This window comes from Gossypium raimondii, chromosome 7 (genome assembly GCF_025698545.1).
Source record: "Gossypium raimondii isolate GPD5lz chromosome 7, ASM2569854v1, whole genome shotgun sequence".
NCBI classification, from domain to species: Eukaryota; Viridiplantae; Streptophyta; class Magnoliopsida; order Malvales; family Malvaceae; genus Gossypium; species Gossypium raimondii.
The window spans coordinates 2,812,221-2,832,970 of NC_068571.1; the positions used below are offsets into that span (position 1 = coordinate 2,812,221).

Consider the following 20,750-nt stretch of genomic DNA (forward strand, 5'->3'; position numbering starts at 1 on the left):
GGCGGGCCGGGCCGCCCGGCCCATGATCACCTCTAATCCTAGGTTTGAACCCTTCATTCCTTTTTTATTTTAGGAATTCGACAAGTCTCTAAAAAGAAAGCAATATGTACAATTAAGTGTTTAAACCAAGCAAGGAATAGGCCTTAGGCCTAATGGTTAACATGCTAGTAGCCTCCCTTATGCACCCAAGTGCAAGCCCCTTCCTTTTTTTTTTCATAATTTTGCCAAAAATGCCTCAAAATATTTCTATATGATTAAGCGTAAAAAGAAGAAGAAATGAGCAATAGCCCAATGGTTAAAGCATTAGTTTCCCCCTCGTGAACCTGAGTTTGAGCCTCCTCCTTTTCTTCCTCCTCCCCTTTCATTTTAATTTCAAATTTCTCCAAAATATTGGGAAAATTACAAGTGCAACCCCTAGGATTCACAAAAGGAATTTAACCAATTCTTTCCAAAATAGAATTCATATCTTGCCTTTCCTCAAAATTCTAATAGAATTAGAAGTCCAACATCTTTTTCCCTTCTTTTCCTAATTAGATTTTCATATTGCACCTTTTCAAATCCTAATAGAATTTGTTCTCCATCTTTTTATTTATTCTCTTTTTATTTTCTTTCATTTTTCTTTACATCATATTTTCATCATATTTGTTGATAATTATTTTGCTTTCCCGAATCAAATCATCCTTCATACGATCGTTCTTTCTATCAATTTTTGTAATTGTCATCAATAGCATCCTTAATCCTTGCCAAGAATCAGTAAGAACATCTCGATCCTCACAATTAAATCTTGAATTCTTGTAGTATTTTTGTCTGGCACTAATCTTATGATCGAGTACACAAACTTTTTCGGTTCTTGATAAACCTTTCGATAATCTTGATAAATATTGGAAATCAATCATTAACTCGTGTGTAATTGTCATTTGAAGGACCTGATTTAGGTTAATCGGATCAAAATCGGGCATGAGAAACGTCGATTAGACTCCCAGTGAAAGGTGTGCGTTCTTTTACAATCGAATCGAAGTAAACCGTGCCCAAGATTAGGGCCACACGATTTTTCACACAGGGGTGTTGACCACACGGCTATGTACCCTAGAAACCCTAGTGTTGTTCGTGAACCACACGACCATGTGTAGGTTGATTTTAGCATTTGCCACAGTTTGTTACATGGCCTGGCCACATGACGGTGTAACCCTTCCACACGACCTATAGCCTCTCACATGACCTAGCTACACAACCATGTGACCCCTAATACAATTTTGCCTAGGATTTTGGGAATTGTTCAGTTTAGTCCCAGATTAGTCCCTAAATTGTTTTAGTGCTTTGTTTCATTCAATTGAGTCTCTAATAATATGAATAATGTTGAAATCCATGATCTCATTGACTGAATTATTACTATATATGCATGATATGAAAATATTACATGTTTACTGTCACTGTATGTAACAAGCCAAACCCGACCCCATATTAGGATCCAAGAATGGTGTATCACTAAAAAACAAACTGTGTTAAAAACATTTCGGTGAAAGCTTTGAATAATTCATACAATTTATAGATGTCAAACATTTTTTACTGCTATTTTTCTAAGGTGAAAGAAATATCATCACTTTGAAATTAATATACAAGTCAAATGGTATATAATCTCAAATATGGTAACTTTATAACAGATTGTATTGACTTAAACCCAAATTTTATTATTTCATAAATTTCTCGTTTAACATAGTCTTAATAAATAGAAATTTTATCATTTTTAATTTTAATTATTGATTTAAGCATTTGCAAATTTTATTTATTATTTATTATTTTATTTTATTAATACCTAAAATTATATATTTTAGAAATATGTTAATATAGTATATTCCTGTATTAAAATTTTGAAAAGTAGCTTTAAGAAATTATGTTAATATAATCCTATTCAAATTTTCAATTTTCAAATTTTCAATCCCGGGAACCGTTACCTTCTTATTCAAAATTTATAACCGTTTTCCACCCCATCTATAATACCTTTTCAAAAATCTCACTCTGTTTCTTTTTACCCCCTGAACCTCTTCAGCAATCGTTCCCTTTGTTAGCCAAAATGAGAGAGTTCACATTCGTCAAGCTGGTAACACCTGTTGGGAACTCTGCTCTCTTCAACATGGCATTCAGGTCTTTCTTGTGTTCTTTTTCCAATACAAACTCAATATTTTCTCCTTTTTCTTCGTTGGTTATTTACTCTTCTTTCGTTCTGTTTTTTTGGATCTTGAACCGACCGTAATTGATGAAGTTAGAACCCATTATTCCACCCTGAACAACTTATTAGGGGCAAAGAAGATGCTGCAATCAACTTTGCCAGAGGCCACTACACAAGTAAGCAACAAGTGTTGGAAAAGTTGGGCTTTTTTCTCCTACCGTCAGATCTCTAAATTAACTCTTTTTTCTTTTTTTTTTTTGTTGCAGTTGGGAAGGAACAGTGGATCTTTGACTTGATAGGATAAGGAAGCTAGCAGATAACTGTACTGGACTTTAAGGGTTTTTGGTGTTTCGTGCTTGGATCACTGCTTCTTGAAACGCTTTCGGTGGATTATGGTAAGAAATCAAATTTGGGTCTCACTGCTTACGCTTCCCCAGAGTTTCCACATCTGTTGTAGAGCCCTACAATAGTGTTTTGTCAACCCATTCTCTGTTAGAGCACACTGATGATGCGGTTCTCCTTGATAATGAAGCTATTTGCCGAACGTCTCTCGATATTGAGAGGCCTGCTTACACTAATCTCAACAGGTTGGTCTATCAGGTACATTGAATGATAGTTTTTTTTTTTTTTTTAAATTTGATTGTTTGCATTGTATGTGTTTACTTTTAGTGTTCGGTAACTATGTTAATTAATTATCTTAATTATATAAGCTTATATTTTTAGTGACTATGTTTTCCACGAAATTTGGTAAACCTTTTGCTTCGTTTATGATAAAAAGTTATTTATAATTTTGGTTTATTATTTATGTCTCAATTAAATATGATAATTAGTTTGTAACCTATGCAATACATGTGTTATTTATATTTTTAATTTAATTTGATATATAACTAATAATTTTGTTATTTTTTATCATGACCCATGCCTCGTGTCTTTAAATTTGATGAAAAATAGGATATTGTATATACAATTGAAGTGGGAAAGTTGGATGTGAATTGAGTTCTTGTAGGATAGCCTCATTTTATCTAGTGTTCATGACAGAAAGTACAGAAGACTTTGTAGCTAATCTGGTGACTTTTATTAGACTTGTAAAGTTTGTTAGCAAAACAAGGATAAATACTTGAGTCTCGCAGGGTTGCTGCAATTGCTAGAATAACCAAATCAGGCTATCCAAATCTCTTTGGAAAATATCTCTCTTTGTGGTGGTTGATTATTTTTTCGTGGATGCTCATTTTATTACCCCCCCTCATTTCTTATAATGTTATTTGTGTGGCTTGAATTCTATTTGATTAAGTAGTTTGTTTGAATCCATTGTTAGTGACCAAGAAGTTATTTTTACTAATAATTTTTGGAAGGAACTCTTTAGTATTTGTGGAACAAGGTTAGCCTTTTCTTTTGCCTACCACCCCAGTTTGATGGTTGAATATAGTTAGTCAATTTTACAATTGTGATATATTTACATTACTTTGCAATGAGGTAACCTAAATAGTGGATTGAATAGGTTCTTTGGGTAGAGTTTTACTATAACACTTTTAAGGAAACTCCAAAAAAATTAATGTTATGTTAACATTTGATAATTGCTAGCCCAAATGACCCAATAGGGTTCAGGTCTCCAACTAGGATAGACCTGACTCGAAAGAAGAATGTTCACCATAAAGATAGTTCGTTGAGAACCTCGCTGGGATACTGAATGTTCGCAAAGATAGCTTGCGGGGAAGTGCACGCGAGAAACCCTGCTAAGGGGTCGGGTGCTTGCAAAGATAGCTCGCGAGGAAAGCTTGCGTAAGCCTCGCAAGAATGGGGTCAAGAGCTATGTCCACATAAGGGATAGTGAACCCTACAAGGGACCTCGCTCGTAACCAATGGGTACAGCGTTCACTGGAGGTGTTAGTCCTAGTATCAAAAAGGACCGCGTGCTCTGTAAACACGCGGCCAATAAGCCAGGACATGCCTAAGGAATGTTAGTGCCATCAGCACCAAGACCAGACAAAATAGTGGACCCTATTGTGAGCTGTAATAGTAGCAGTAGGAACATGTATAAATACTCACTATGTTTTTCTTAATACGATATGAGAAATATATTACTCAATAATTGGTGCGGTAAGCGTAGACTACTTCCGATTGGCAGATTTTCTTCAGTTTGATTCAGTTCTCTTCAACCTTAAAAAACCAAAAGATTCACCCAAACAAGATTTTTCCTTTTATCCATTCATCCAGTCAGGTAGGAATGTCAGGTTTTAGCCCCCAACTCGATGAGAAAAACTTGTTCACTACTTGGTTCACCGGTAGACTCGAAAACCACGTTCCTCGATAACGTGGTTTACTAAAGGACTTACCCTTCGTTGGAATCTAATATCTACTCAGGTTAAGGAATCTCCTTTTCTCTCAACCAGGAACTGCGCAAAAAAGCATATGCTGACAACTCAAAGTCTCAGGGAAATGCCAGCACCCAATATGAAGCCCCGAGTACCTAGATGAAAGAGTGGTTGAACGAGATGGACAAGCTTCGCCGCAACGTGCCAGCCTTGCACCCTGAGTCACTAGATATGGATTGGTTATTCTGCGCCAACAACCCATAAGCCTCAGAAATTGTAACAGTAGGCTTGCTCCGCGATTTCAAGGTACCTAAAGATATGTTTGAAAGAAGGGACCTACGAGTCCACCTGATGTAGTATAATGACTATATAAATGTGTTGGGAGCGTTGAAAGTAGTCAAATGAAAGGTCTTCTCTACAACGCTAAAAGTAAACGCCAAGAAATGGTATTTCTTCCTTCTACAAGGATAGGTTCGTAATTTCTCACAACTGGGACAAATGTTCTTGGGTAAGTATAAGGCTCATCGAGCAATCATGAATACACCCATAGGGTTGATGTCTGTAAAGCAACGGGGGGTGAGTCCCTTCAAGACTATGTAAAAAAGTTCCATGCAGATACATTCAACACAAAAAAAAACCTAGAAGACTAATGGGCAATACACGCCTTCATTATGAGAGTGCAAAACGACCACATGCAGTACTTATTCACAAACAACAAGTCATAGAGCCTAGCTGACTTGTACGAGCGAACTTATAAGTTTCCAAAGGCAGAAGAAATTAAGAGAACGTTACGGGTCAAATTTCAAAGGGATGACCGACAACCCAATAGTAGAGAGGGATAACACAGTAGGCAATCTCCCATCAACCAATCCCTACGAATCAGGATCAAAAAATTGCATAAGACCTTAGCCCAATGCGACACACTTAGAAATTCGCAAAGGCCCCAGTAGGAACACGCGAGGCGTAATCCTCCCTAGGGCAGATTTGAGGCTTACACCCAGTAGGAAGAAACTGCATCCAGTTGCCTACTTCCTCAACCAAGTAAAGAGCCTGGGCATTCTTCTGATGCGGAGTATCAGCAGATAGACGAACACTAGGAACAAATGTCCCTTACACGATGATATGAGGCATAAGATGAAAGATTATTTCACATTAAAGAACGCCATAGAAAAAGCAATCTCGAATGGCAAAACTTGTCGAGTTCGTAAATCAGGGAGGTCTGCAGCAAGGCCAAAGCTTGCGAGGATCGTATTTTAAGGGTAAGCAATGGGTGTGAGGCACCATTCATGTAATCGTAAGCACCAATGACAACTGGATGCAATCCAGTGTAAAACGGTGAGCACACGAGAGGTGTGTCGTCACTCTGTGTTTCGAAGAGGTCGCAACACTAGGAAAAATAGAGTGTGGTGTTCGAGAGTGACAACGAGGTAAAAGGCGTGATCGCGCTACTGATCTCATTAGGGGATGGCAAGCATACGACCACAGAGCCTCCAATTCTGTGGTTGACCACCCGATTGCATACAACGCCATCTTTAGAAGACTAATAATAAGGATAGCGAAGATGGTGATGACGACCTTTTACATGAAGATCAAATTCTCGATAAATATTGGTGCCGGCAAGGCAATGTTACATGTCTGTCAGGTAAGTAAGAGAGCCTTTGACTGACAGGCAAAGTTCACAAGATGTCTTCGTATGGTTCGCGATGGATATGCCAGGCGTAGATCCGCGGGTGATTGTGCATAGGTTGAATGTGCTCCCAGAGGCGAAGACTGTAAAGCAAAAAAAGAAAAAAAAATCACATCGCAAGTAATAGAGGCAGTGAGGTAAGAGGTCTCTAAATTGTTGGCCATAATATTTATCAGGGAAGTGGAGTACTCGAACTGGATCCCGAATGTGGTAATGGTAAAAAAGGCGATGAATAGGTGGAGTGTGTACATTGACTTCACCAACCTGAACAAGGCATGCCTCAAGGATAGCTTCGCCTTATCGTCAATAGATCACCTGATTGACGTCCCTACGAGGTATAAATTTATGAGCTTCATGCATGTCTTTTCAGGCTACAACTAGATCCTACTGGACCGCGATGACCAAGAAAACCAACTTTCTGAAGCCAAAATTCACATTTGCTAAATTTAGCATACAACTGTTTTTCACGTAGAGTTTGTAGAACAATTCTCAAATGATTAGCATGTTCCTTTTCATCTCAGGAATATATTAGGATATCATCAATGAATACCACCACAAACCTATCTAGATACGGTTTTAAAATTTTATTCATTAAATCCATAAATACTGCAAGTGTATTAGTCAAGCCAAACGGCATCACAAGAAATTCATAATACCCGTACCTAGTTCTGAAGGATATTTTTGGTACATCCGAGTCTTTCACTAGTAACTTAGCTAGAACAAATATCAATATCTGAAAATATTGTAGCACATTTTAACTAACCAAACAAGTCATCAATACATAATCTTAAAGATGCATATTTTTTTCTTAACAAGCAGAATTAGTGCACCCCAAGGTGAGAAACTAGGTCGAGTAAAGCCTCTGTCAGTCAGTTCTTACAATTGTGCTTTCAATTCTTTTAATTCAATAGGAGTCATTCTGTAGGGTGCTATATTTTGACAAACTTAATTTTTTTCCCATAACTTTTCAAAAATTTCACTTTTGTTCCAAAGCTCGTAAAAATAAAAGTTACCAAATTCTTAAATTTCAAACTTCACTAAATCATATTTCATGCTCATAACAGCCCTCAGTTTCACAAAATCACAACTTTATGCACACTTTACCATCTTTCACAATTTAGTCATTTATCAACATTTTCATCGAAACTCATCTAGTAAAACTTGTAATTAACATTTCAAACATTCATTATCTAACATCACTAATCAATTTACAATTATATCATGAATGGGTCAATTTTTAAACTTTAATTTCATTTAAATTAAATGGTTGAAACATGAAATTCGAGCTTCAATAAGCATAAAAATACGAAAATAATTAAAAACGGGGCAATAAATCACTTACAATTGAGCTTAGAAAAATCAAGAACCCTAGCTTATAGAACATGAAAGTTTCAGCAGCAACTCTTCAATTTTGAAGAAGATGGACACTTATTTTCTTTTTATTTTGTCTTTTATTCAATTTGGACAAAAATGCCCTTGACCCATTACTTAGATATTTTTCTAGAATTACCCTTTTCATGCAATAATTTAATTAAGTCATTTAATCACTAATTAGACACAATTTGCATTTTTTTCAATTTTATCCTAAAAATTCAATTAGGCACTAAATCATTAAAATTTCCTATCCATATTTTTACACAATATTTCATTCAATCAGTAATTAATAAAAATTTATAAAATTAAACTATTTCACTTCGAATTTGTGGTTACAAAACCACTATTCTGATTAGGCCCTATTTCGGGCTATCACACAACCCGTGCAAACAAAGCACTTGATCAAAGATAATAAGCCACAAAAAAGAACATTATAAGGATGAGAGATGGCAATCAACTGAGCATACTAGGGAAAATGATCAACCACCATGAAGAGATATATTTTCCCATGACACTTAAGTCATTTATTAATAAAGTCTATAGGGAAGTCAGCCAAACCTAATTTGGCTATTCTAGTGGTTGCAGCATGCCTACGGGACTCAAGTGTTTCTCCTTGTTTTTTGACAAGCTTTACAAGAAACATAGTTGTGGATGACTTTTTTTCATGTTAGTCTAATATAAGTCTCCACATATGAGCTACAAAGTCTTCTGTACTCCCTCATGAGTGGTGTCATAAACACGAGATAAAATAAGGTTGTCCTAAAGAACCCAATTCACTCCCAACTTCCCCACTTCAATCGTTGATATAATTCCTTGAAGAACCTTTGACTTTTGTACAATATCTTGTATTTTATCAAATACAAAGACATGAGTAGAGGTATTCATGGGTTGGGCTGAATCAGGTTCGGGTTGAGTCTATGCAAGGCATCTAGACCAATTTTCCAAGCCCGGGCCTAGCCCGACCTAGTTTAAGAAAGGTAAACCCGGGCCCAACCCGGCCAACCTATATTTCATTTTTTTTGATTAGTTTTTATTTAAAAATATTTCTAAAAAAATATAATACATTAAATGCATTAAAAGAATGTTAAAATAAAAGTTTTCTAACACATTTAAAATACATTAAAATCTGTTTATTTTAAATAACACTACAATAAATATAATAAATATTTTATTATATTAAAAACACAAATAAATATAATAAATATTTTATTGTATTAAATATCATTTTAAAATTTTATATTTTAGGTTGGGTTATTTAGTTAAATTTGGGTTATTTAGTAAAATAAGTTTTTTTAAGTCTTGGGTAATGGGTTTAATCGTTCTTGAGTTAGTGATTTAATATAAATATAAACATTTATAATAATTATTTAACAAATATAATTAATATAATATTTTTTATAACATAATATATTTGGGTCGTGTTGAGCTTGGGCCAAAAGATTCTTGCCCAGGGCCGACCTGTCACACCCCAAAAATTGGGTTAGAAGAATTTGGATTGTGAAAATTGAGAGTGGTCACGCCCTGATTTATAAAGTTATCTTTGTGTGTTTATAAATTTAGGGTTTGAAACAGATACTAAAATTAGGGTCATAAATAATTAATTAAAATATTAAAATAATATAATCAGGTTTTATTATATTAATTACTCTAAAACGAAACTTAATTACGAGGTTTAATTTGAAAATAGTGTGTTTTAATTGAGTTAGGACCTAATTGAAAAAATGGTGAAATGAATTAAAATATTAATAATGAGACTTGACTATAAGTATTAATTGTTATATATAAACTAAAGTAGAATGTGCTAAGAACTATAAGTTAAATAAGTTAATGAAAAATTGAGTAAATGTGTAAGCTAATAAAGAAGATGTAAGCTACGCCCAAAATAAATATATACAATTAAGAAATAAGATTAAGTAAGAAATGAGCTTTAGACCTAATGGTTAAGAGTTAGCTTCCCTCTCTTGTGATCCTAGGTTTGAACCCCTTCATTCCTCTTTTATTTTGGGAATTCGACAAGTCTCTAAAAAGAAAGCAATATGTACAATTAAGTGGCCAAACCAAGCAAGAAATAGGCCTTAGGCCTAATGGTTAACATGCTAGTAGCCTCCCTTATGCACCCAAGTACGAGCCCCTTCCTTTTTTTTTCATAATTTCGCCAAAAAAGCCTCAAAACATTTCTATATGATTAAGAGTAAAAAGAAGAAGAAATGAGCAATAGCCCAATGGTTAAAGCATTAGTTTCCCCCTCGTGAACCTGAGTTTGAGCCTCCTCCCCTTTCATTTTAATTTCAAATTTCTCTAAAATATTGGGAAAATTACAAGTGAAACCCGTAGGATTCACAAAAGGAATTTAACCAATTCTTTCCAAATTAGAATTCATATCTTGCCTTTCTTCAAAATTCTAATAAAATTAGAAGCCCAACATCTTTTTCCCTTTCTTTTCCTAATTAGATTTTCATATTGCACCTCTTCAAATCCAAATAGAATTTGCTCTCCATCTTTTTATTTTTTTCTCTTTTTATTTTCTTTCATTTTTCTTTAGATCATATTTTCATCATAATTGTTGATAATTATTTTGCTTTCCCAAATCAAATCATCCTTCATACGATCGTTCTTTCTATCGATTTTTGTAATTGTCGTCAATAGCATCCTTAATCCTTGCCAAGAATCAGTAAGCACATCTCGATCCTCACAATTAAATCTTAAATTCTTGCAGTATTTTTGTCCAGCACTAATCTTACGTTCGATTAAATAAACTTTTTCGATTCTTGATAAACCTTTCGATAATCTTGATAAATATTGGAAATCAATCATTAGCAAGTGTCTAATTGTCATTTGAAGGACCTTATTTAGGTTAATCGGATCAGAATCGGGCATGAGGAACGTCGATTAGACTCCCAGTGAAAGGTGTGTGTTTTTTTACAATCCCAGTAAACCGTGCCCAAGATTAGGGCCACACGATTTTTCACATGGGCGTGTTGACCACACTGGCATGTTGACCACACAACCATGTACCCTAGTGTTTTTCGTGAACCACACGGCCATGTGTAGGTTGATTTTAGCATTTGCCACAGTTTGTTACATGGCCTGGCCACATGACGGTGTAGCGCTTCCACACGAACTATAGCCTCTCACATGGCCTAGCTACACAGCCATGTGATCCCTGATACAATTTTGCCTAGGATTTTGGGAATTGTTCAGTTTAGTCCCAGATTAGCCCCTAAATTGTTTTAGTGCTTTGTTTCATTCAATTGAGTCTCTAATAATATGAATAATGTTGGAAACCATAATCTCATTGACTAAATTATTACTATATATGCATGATATGAAAATATTACATGTTTACTGTCACTGTATGTAACACGCCAAACCCGACCCCATATTAGGATCCAAGAATGGTGTATCACTAAAAAACAAACTGTGCTAAAAACATTTTGATGAAAGCTTTGAATAATTCATACAATTTATAGATGTCAAACATTTTTTACTGCTATTTTTCTAAGGTGAAAGAAATATCATCACTTTGAAATTAATATACAAGTCAAATGGTATATAATTTCAAATATGGTAACTTTATAACAGATTGTATTGACTTAAACCCAAATTTTATTATTTCATAAATTTCTCGTTTAACATAGTCTTAATAAATAGAAATTTTATCATTTTAACTATTAATTATTGATTTAAGCATTTGCAAATTTTATTTATTATTTTTATATTATTTTATTAATACCTAAAATTATATATTTTAGAAATATGTTAATATAGTATATTCCTGTATTAAAATTTTGAAAAGTAGCTTTAAGAAATTATGTTAATATAATCCTATTCAAATTTTCAATTTTCAAATTTTCAATCCTGGGAACCGTTACCTTCTTATTCAAAATTTATAACCGTTTTCCACCCCATCTATAATACAAGTAAGCAACAAGTGTTGGAAAAGTTGGGTTTTTTTCTCCTACCGTCAGATCTCTAAATTAACTCTCTTTTTTTTCTTTTTTTGTTGCAGTTGGGAAGGAAACAGTGGATCTTTGACTTGATAGGATAAGGAAGCTAGCAGATAACTGTACTGGACTTCAAGGGTTTTTGGTGTTTCGTGCTTGGATCACTGCTTCTTGAAACGCTTTCGGTGGATTATGGTAAGAAATCAAAGTTGGGTCACACTGCTTACGCTTCCCCAGAGTTTCCACATCTGTTGTAGAGCCCTACAATAGTGTTTTGTCAACCCATTCTCTGTTAGAGCACACTGATGATGCGGTTCTCCTTGATAATGAAGCTATTTGCCGAAGGTCTCTCGATATTGAGAGGCCTGCTTACACTAATCTCAACAGGTTGGTCTATCAGGTACAGTGAATGATAGTTTTTTTTTTTTTTTAATTTGATTGTTTGCATCGTATGTATTTACTTATAATGTTCGGTAACTATATTTTCCACGAAATTTGGCTAACCTTTTTCTTCGTTTATGATAAAAAAAAGTTATAATTTTAGGTTTATTATTAATGTTTCAATTATATGACAATTAGTTTGTACTTTGTAACCTATGCAATGCATGTGATACGAATATTTTTAATTTAATTTTGATATATAACTGATAATTTTGTTTTTTATTATTATCATGACCCATGCCTCGTGTCTTTAAATTTGATGAAATATAGGATACTGTATGATAATCAAAGTTCTTGAAGGAAATTGTATGAACAATTGAAGTGGAAAAGTTGGATGTGAATTGGGTACTTTAGGATAGCCTCATTTTATCTAGTGTTCATGACAGAAAGTACAGAAGACTTTGTAGCTAATCTGTTGACTTCTATTATATTTGTAAAGTTTGTTAGCAAAATAAGGAGAAATACTTGAGTCACGCAGGCTTGCTGCAATTGCTAGAATAACCAAATCAGGCTGTCCAAATCTCTCGGGAAAATTTCTCTCTTTGTGGTGGTTGATTATTTTTTCTAGTATGCTCATTTTATTACCCTCCCTCATTCTTTATAATGTTGTTTGTGTGGCTTGAATTCTATTTGATTAAGTAGTTTGTTTGAATCCATTGTTAGTGACCAAGAAGTTATTTTTATTAATAATTTTTGGAAGGAACTCTTTAGTATTTGTGGAACAAGGTTAGCCTTTTCTTTGCCTACCACCCCAGTTTGATGGTTGAATGAAGTTAGTCAATTTTACAATTGTGATTTACATTACTTTGCAATGGGGCAACCTAAGTAGTGGATTGAATAAGTTCTTTGGGTAAAATTTTGTTATAACACTTTTAAGAAACTCCAAAAAAAAAATAGTGTTATGTTAGGATTTGGTAATTGCCAGCCCAAATGACCCAATAGGGACTGGGTCTCCAACTAGGATAGACCTGACTCGGAAGAATGATGTTCGATAAAGATAGTTCGTTGGGGACCTCGCTGGAAAGTTGAATGTTCGCAAAAATAGCTCACGAGGGGAGCTTGTGTAAGCCTCGCAGGAATGGGGTCGAGAGCTATGTCCACATAAGGGATAGCGAGCCCTACAAGGGACCCTCGCTCGTAACCAATGGGTACAACGTTCACTAGAGGTGTTAGTCTTAGGATCAAAAAGGGTCGCGTGCTTTGTAAACACGCGACCAATAAGCCAGAAGATGCCTAGGGAATGTTAGTGCCATCAGCCCAAGACCAAGACAAAATAGTGGGCCCTATTGTGAGTTGTAACAGTAGTAATAGGAACATGTATAAATACCCATTACATTTCCCTTAATACGATACGAGAAAAATATTCTCAACAATTGGTGCGGTAAGCGTAGACTACTTTCGATTGGTAGATTTTCTTCAGTTTGATTTAGTTCTCTTCAACATTAAAAAACCAAAAGTTTCACCCAAACAAAATTTTTCCTTTTATCCCCTCATCCGGTCAGGCAGGAATGTCGAGTTTTGACCCCCAACTCGATGAGATAAACTTGTTCACTGCTAGGTTCGCTGGCAGACTCGAAAACCTCAACAATATGGTTTACTAAGGAACTTCCCTTTCCCTGAACCTTAATTCTCCTCGGGTCAAGGAATCTATTTTTCTCTCAACCAAGAACAACCCTCACAGCAGTTCTTAGCCCTCCAGGAGCAAATGAAGTTCATGAGGGAACAAATGGTTACACAATAAGCATGATTTGTGGAACAACAAGCTTTCTAGTATGAGTTACTAAGGTAGAACGAGAAACTGCGTAGAAAAGCACATGCTGACAACTCGGAGTCCCAAGAAAATGCCAACACCCATATGAAGCCTCGAGTACCCAGGTGAAAGAGTGGCTGAATGAGATGGAAAAGCTTCGCCGTGACGTACCAGCCTTACACCCTAAGTCACAAGATATTGATTGGTTATTCTGCTCTAACAACCCATTAGCCCCTAAAATTGCAACAGTAGGCTTGCTCCGCGATTTCAATGTACCTAAAGATATGTTTGAAAGAAGGGATCTACGAGCTCACATAATGTAGTATAATAACTATATAAATGTGTTGGGAGCATCAGATGCAGTCAAATGAAAGGCCTTCTCTACAACGCTGAAAGTAAACGCCAAGAAATGGTATCTTTTCCTTCTACAAAGATTGGTTCGTAATTTCTCGCAACTGGAACAAATGTTCTTAGGTAGTATCAGAGCCCATCGAGTAATCCTAAACACACCAATGGGGTTGATGTCAGTAAAGAAACAGGAGGGTGAATTCCCTTCAAGACTACTTAAAAAGATTCTATGCGGCTACATTCAACACAAAAAACCTAGAAGACCAGTGGGCAATACATATGTGCCTTCATTATTGGAGTGTAGAACAACCACATGCAGTACTTATTCACAGACAACAAGTCGCAGAGCCTATCGACCTATACGAGCGGGCCTATAAGTTTTTAAAGGTAGAAGAAATTAAGAGAACGTCGTGAGTCAATTTTTAAAAGGATGACCGACAACTCAAGAGTAGAGAGGGATAGCACAGTAGGCAATCTCCCATCAACCAATCTCTACGAGTCAAGATCGACATACTGCACAAGACCTTAGCTTAATGTGACACACTTAGAAACCCGCAAAGGCTCTAGTAGGAACATGCGGGGCATAATCCTCTCCAAGGTAGGTTTAAGGCTTACACCCCACTGAATGCCACGTGAGCTTACATCCTCAACCAAGTAAAGAGCCTAGGCATCCTTCCTAAACCACCTCCGATGTGGAGTATCAGTAGAAGGATAAACTCCAGGAACAAATGTCCCTTACACGATTATATGGGGCATAAGATGAAATACTAGTTCACATTAAATAACGCCATAGAAGAAATGGTCCAGAATGGCAAACTTGTTGAGTTCGTAAATCAGGGAGGTCTGCAGCAAGGCCAAAGCTCGCGTGGACTAGACTCCAAGGGTAAGCAAAGGGTGCGAAGTACCATTCATGTAATCGTAGGCACCAATGACGATTAGATGTAGTCGAGTGTAAAACAGTGAGCACACGAGAGGTGTGTTGTCACTCTGTATTCCAAAGAGGCCACAACACTAAGAAAAATAGTGTGTGGTGTTCGGGAGTGACAACGAGGTAAAAAGCGCGATCACGCTACTGATCACCTTAGGAGATGGTAAGCATACGACCACTGAGTGTCCAATTCTGTGGTTGACCACCCAATTGCATATAACGCCATCTTTATAAGACTAATAATGAGGATAGCGAAGATGGTGATGACAACCTTTTGCATGAAGATCAAATTCTCGATAAGCATTGGCGTCGGTGAGGTCTATCAGGTAGGAAAGATAGCCTTTCACCAAGAGGCAAAGTTCACAAGAGGAAAAATTAACGAGCCAAGCCATCAACTTATATGATCTTGATGTAAGAGAAGTGCATCAAGATAAGAAACCCGAAGCAGTGGAGTACATTGAGACCCTATAACTATTTTGTGACAATAAAGAGAAAACAGTTAAGATCTCGTCAACACTAAACATGGAAGAAAAATGATATTATTCAAATACCTAAAGGGGAATTCGAATGTCTTCTCATGGTTCGCGATGGATATGCCAAGCATAGATTCACAAGTAATTGTGTATAGGTTGAATGTACTCCCAGAGGCGAAACATGTAAAGTAGAAAAAAATTCACATCGCAAGTAATAGTGGTAGTGAGGTAGGAGGTCTCCAAATTGTTAGCCATCATATTTATAAGGGAAGTGGAGTACCAGGACTGTATCCCGAATGTGGTAATGGTAAAAAAGGCAATGAACAGGTGGAGGATGTACATCGACTTCACCAATCTAAATATGGCATACCCTAAGGATAGCTTCCCCCTATCGTCAATAGATCGCATGGTTGATGTCTCTACGGGGCACATATTTATAAGTTTCATAGAAGTCTTTTCGGGATACAACTAAATCCTACTAGACCGCGATGATCAAGAAAATTAACTTTTTAAAGCCAAAATTCACATTCACTAAATTTAGCATACAACTGTTTTTCATGCAAAGTTTGTAAAATAATTCTCAAATGATCAACATGTTCCTTTTAATCTCGGGAATATATCAGGATATCATCAATGAATACCATCACAAACTTATCCAGATACGATTTGAATATTTTATTCATTAAATTTATAAATACTGTTGGTGCATTAGTCAAGCCAAACGGTATCACAAGGAATTTATAATGTCCGTACCTGGTTTTGAAGGCTATTTTTAGTACATTCGAGTCTTTTACTCGTAACTGATAATAGCCAAAACGAAGATCAATCGTTGAAAATACAGTAGCACATTTTAACTGGTCAAACAAGTCATCAATACGAGGCAGTGGATACTTATTCTTAATTGTGACTTTGTTAAGCTCTCTGTAATCAATACATAATTTCAAAGATCCATCTTTTTTCTTGACAAACAAAACCGATGCACCCCAATGTGAGAAATTACGTCGAGTAAAGCCTCTGTTAGTCAGTTCTTACAACTGTGCTTTCAATTCTTTTAATTCACTAGGAGTCATTCTGTATGGTGCTATAGATATTGTTGTTATTCTCGGTACAAGGTCTATAGAAAATTTCATTTCTCTAACCGGTGGTAATCTGGGTAACTCCTCTAAAAACATATCAGGATATTTACATACCACTGGTACTAATTTAATCTTGGATTAAGACACTTCAGTGTCCAATACATAGGCAAGATAAGCATTATAACCCTTTCTGACATATTTCTGTGCTGACATGGCTGATATCACATTAGACAACCCATTTAAATTATCAAATTCATTATTGATCATTTCACCATTTTGGCATTTACATAATATACTTTTGTTTGCAATTTACTATGGCATCATGCTGAGTTAACCAGCCCATACCCAGAATTACATCAAACTTATCAAACGGTAATAACATCAAATCAGCCGAAAAATAGAAAGTCCATATCATTAATGGGCGATTCTTACAAATTTTATCCACTATCACATACTGGCCCAAGGGGTTTGATACTTTAACCACGAATTCAATAGACTCAACAAGTAAATTTTTATTGTTCACTAAATTCGTACAAATATATGAATGTGTCGAAACAGGATCAATTAAAGTAATTATATCAGTATCAAGAAGAGAAAAAGTATCAGTAATAGCGACGAGTGCAAAGGCATCCTTACATGTACAAATAGCATATGTTCTTGCCGGTGCTCATGCTTCAGATTTTACAGTTGAATCTTTTATTGTACCTTAACTACCACTGTTATTGTCGGGATTACGAGGTAGTTTACCTCTTATAGTGGAGTTGCTTGGCTTTCAAGTCTATACAGTATCTTTCTCAGGCTTTTTCGGGCAGTCTCTAAGATAATGGTCAAAGGAACCACATCTAAAACATGCTCCGCTTCTCATGTGGCACACACCAAAATGGAATTAATTATAGTGTTTGCACCTGGATTTAGTGTTTCTGACACTGCCTGCACTCGCTACAGATGTAGCCTGAGATCTTAGATTAGAGCGTTGAATAATTTTGTCTCTCCCAGAATGCCCTGTAGAAGTAGTAGAATGATTAAATTTTTTCTTTAATTTCTTTGAGTCCGACTGATATTACTTTCCCATAAATCTTTTACTTGAAGTTATGGCTTCCATCTCAGCCTATTTCTTTTCTTTACTCAATTTTTCAGCTTTATAAGCTAGATCAACCTGTACCATAAATTCTTTTAATTCCAGAATCTCAACCAACAATTTGATATCTTCATTTAAACCCTCTTCAAACCGCTTACACATGGCGATTTCAGTCGGGATACACTACTTGGCATATTTACTCAGTCTGACAAATTCTCATTTGTATTCAGATATTGTCATATTCCCCTATTTAAGCTCTAAAAATTCCTTCCATTTCTGATCTAGGAATCTCTGACTAATATACTTCTTTTTGAATTTAGTTTGGAAAAATTCTCATGTGACCCTCTCTTTCGGTACAACAGAAATCAATGTATTCCACAATTAGTAAGTCAAATCTTTTAACAGAGATACAACACATTTTAAACATTCGGTCAGTGTGCAAGATAATTTATCAAGAACCTTGATAGTGTTTTCTAACCAAAATTCAGCCCTTTCAGGATCATCTTCTGTAGTAGCTCTAAATTCTTCTACCCTATATTTACGGATTTTATCTACAGGAGGCTTATCAGTTCTAACAGGTTCTGTACTTTGTGGCATATCAGGAACCGGTTAAGAAATGGAAGGGGATAAAGGTTGTTGTACAGCCGAGTTTGTTCTTATAAACTCTGTAAACCATTTGGAAGAAGGTTTCTGTAATACCCCCTAACCCCGAACCGTTGTTGGAACAAGACTACGAGGCATTACTCAACATATCAAAATTTTACGGATAATTCATAATAAAATAACATTCGTAATATAATTGTATAACTAAGTCATTGTAATAAACTTTCGAAGTCTAAAACATGAATTAAAAGTGAAATGAAACTCGTTCAAGTATTCCGATTTTTTTTTAAAATTTCGGCAGCATTTCTACTTATTTTTACATAAAACCCCCTGCAATTAAAAACCATATCATTTCTAATCAGAACCAATTCAACCAATTCATTTCACATTCTCATTTTCTATTCTAAATATCTTCTAATCAGACTCAATCAATATAATATCAATCTAAACTTATCAATATACTAATTAAATTGAAATAGATAAACTTCATTCATTATAATTCCTAGACTTATAATATTAACATTTTTAACTATTTATATTCAAAACATAGTAACCTTTATACACATATTATGTACATGCCACATTACCAAAAGAAAATATACATCACCAAAAGTTTGTTGAAGCCGGGTCTGGCTTTGGATGCTGGTTCAATACTTGACTTCTACAACCTGCGCACGGAAACAACCGTACGCTGAGTATGCATATACTCAGTGGTATCACTATAATCCAATTTATAATTAAATACATTAAATCACACACATACTTTTTCATTGTAATTATCATTACTTGGTGACCAATTAATTTTTTTTACAATATCAACTGTTTATATATATATCATTCTTATTTCTTTATTTCAATTCTCACCTTTCACATATACTATATCATTCAAGTTTAGTTTTATCAGTAAATTTATTTCATTTGTCCCTATTAACTTGACTCGGACTCGGCGGATACACGAATTCCGACCAAACACACCAATAAACAGTAATCAGTAACGGTAGCAGTAACAATAACAATATTCAACACACAAAGTGTTGAATCTGTAATATTAATGGTAACAGTATTCGACATACAAAGTGCGAATCGATATGATATGATTCGACACACAAAGTACGAATCAAGAATAACAATAACGATGGTTGGCACATAAGTGCCTAATCGATGTTTCAAATACCTCATGCTCTTTCATATCTTATGGCATGCCAACTATATCCGACTAGCCCGACTAGTTAATAGGGCATTTAATTTACTTTTCAGTACAATTTCCATTTTAGTTCAGTATCGATCATAAATTCCTTATTTCAATCAGTTTCACAGTATTGCAGTAATTTCACAATTCAATACATTATACATAACAATATTCAGTATTTTCACAATTCACTCAGTACTCAAAACAATATTCAGTATTCTATAATTCAGTTTAATATCAGTTTCAATTTCAATACCACATTATAAATTTATCATTCATTAAAATCTTACCTTAAAATACTTACCACACATAATTAGCAAATTAAACCTTTAATAATAATAAAATTTGAATTATAGTGATACAAACTGTGATTCTCGTGTCTATTCCTCGTCCACTTTTTCTTTTCCTTTCTTCGTGGATGCCTCGGGTGCGATATTAGCTACGAAAAAAAATTAAGATAATTTTCATAATCATTAGCACAACACAATTTAATTGCTGAAATTTTTATCTAACTTTAACTTTAATTCCAATTTAATCCTAACTAAACCTATATATTTTTCTTTCTCAATTCATACCTTCTTGCTACTCAATTTCTTGCCAAACTCACATTTAACTAGCTAATTTTATCATATTTTCATAATTTCGAATTTATTTCAATTTAATCCCTAAAATTCAAAACTTATAGCTTAGTTTACAATTCAATCCTTTATTCAATTCCAATCAAAATTTCTATCAAATACATCCCTAATTTAACAATTTATTCAACATGAACCATGTTTAAAACCTATAAACTTCCAAAACCTCAACTTATTTTCAACAAAACTTTGTTTTAAAACTTCTAAAACATTAAAATTAAAAGAAAATGGCTTAATTGACTTACCAAATTAAACTCTAAGCTTTAAAAACCTTATTTTCCTTTTTCTTTTCTTTCTTTCTTTCTCCCTGTTTCTCCTCTGTTTCGTCTCTTTCTCTGTTTCTTTTCTGTTCTTCTTTTGTTTCTTTTATTTTACTTTATGTTTAGTTAATTAATTATAAGTATTACAAATGTATGTATTTTATTAATACACTTACATTAAATCATCACCATATACTTGTCCTATTTTAACATCTCACAATATAATAATAATAATTATTACTATTTAATTATTTATCTAATAAATATCTTTAAAATAATAAATATCTATTTAATATACAACTAAAAATATTACAATTGTATATATATTTATCTTTTACACATGTATTATTTAATCATCATACATTTGGCACAAATACAATATCATGATAATAATATTAATTAATATTATAAATATCTTTTACTTAAATTTTAAGCAAATAAAAAATTTAATACAAATGTATATATATTCACATATTACACATGTA

General features: G+C 34.6%; 1 long non-coding RNA gene across 3 annotated transcripts; it reads left to right on the top strand.

The window, feature by feature from the left end:
* Positions 1 to 1,972: 1,972 nt before the first annotated feature.
* LOC105768071 (uncharacterized) lies at positions 1,973 to 12,431 on the top strand. Of its 3 annotated transcripts, none has more exons than XR_008197670.1 (4): positions 1,973 to 2,142; positions 2,261 to 2,343; positions 2,434 to 2,767; positions 11,550 to 12,431. It is a non-coding gene; the product is annotated as an uncharacterized LOC105768071 (long non-coding RNA). The 3 variants fall into 3 exon arrangements; XR_008197671.1 differs by having other exon boundaries at positions 1,974 to 2,142; positions 2,265 to 2,343; XR_001125762.2 differs by having other exon boundaries at positions 1,974 to 2,142; positions 2,265 to 2,343; positions 2,434 to 2,754.
* Positions 12,432 to 20,750: the final 8,319 nt, after the last annotated feature.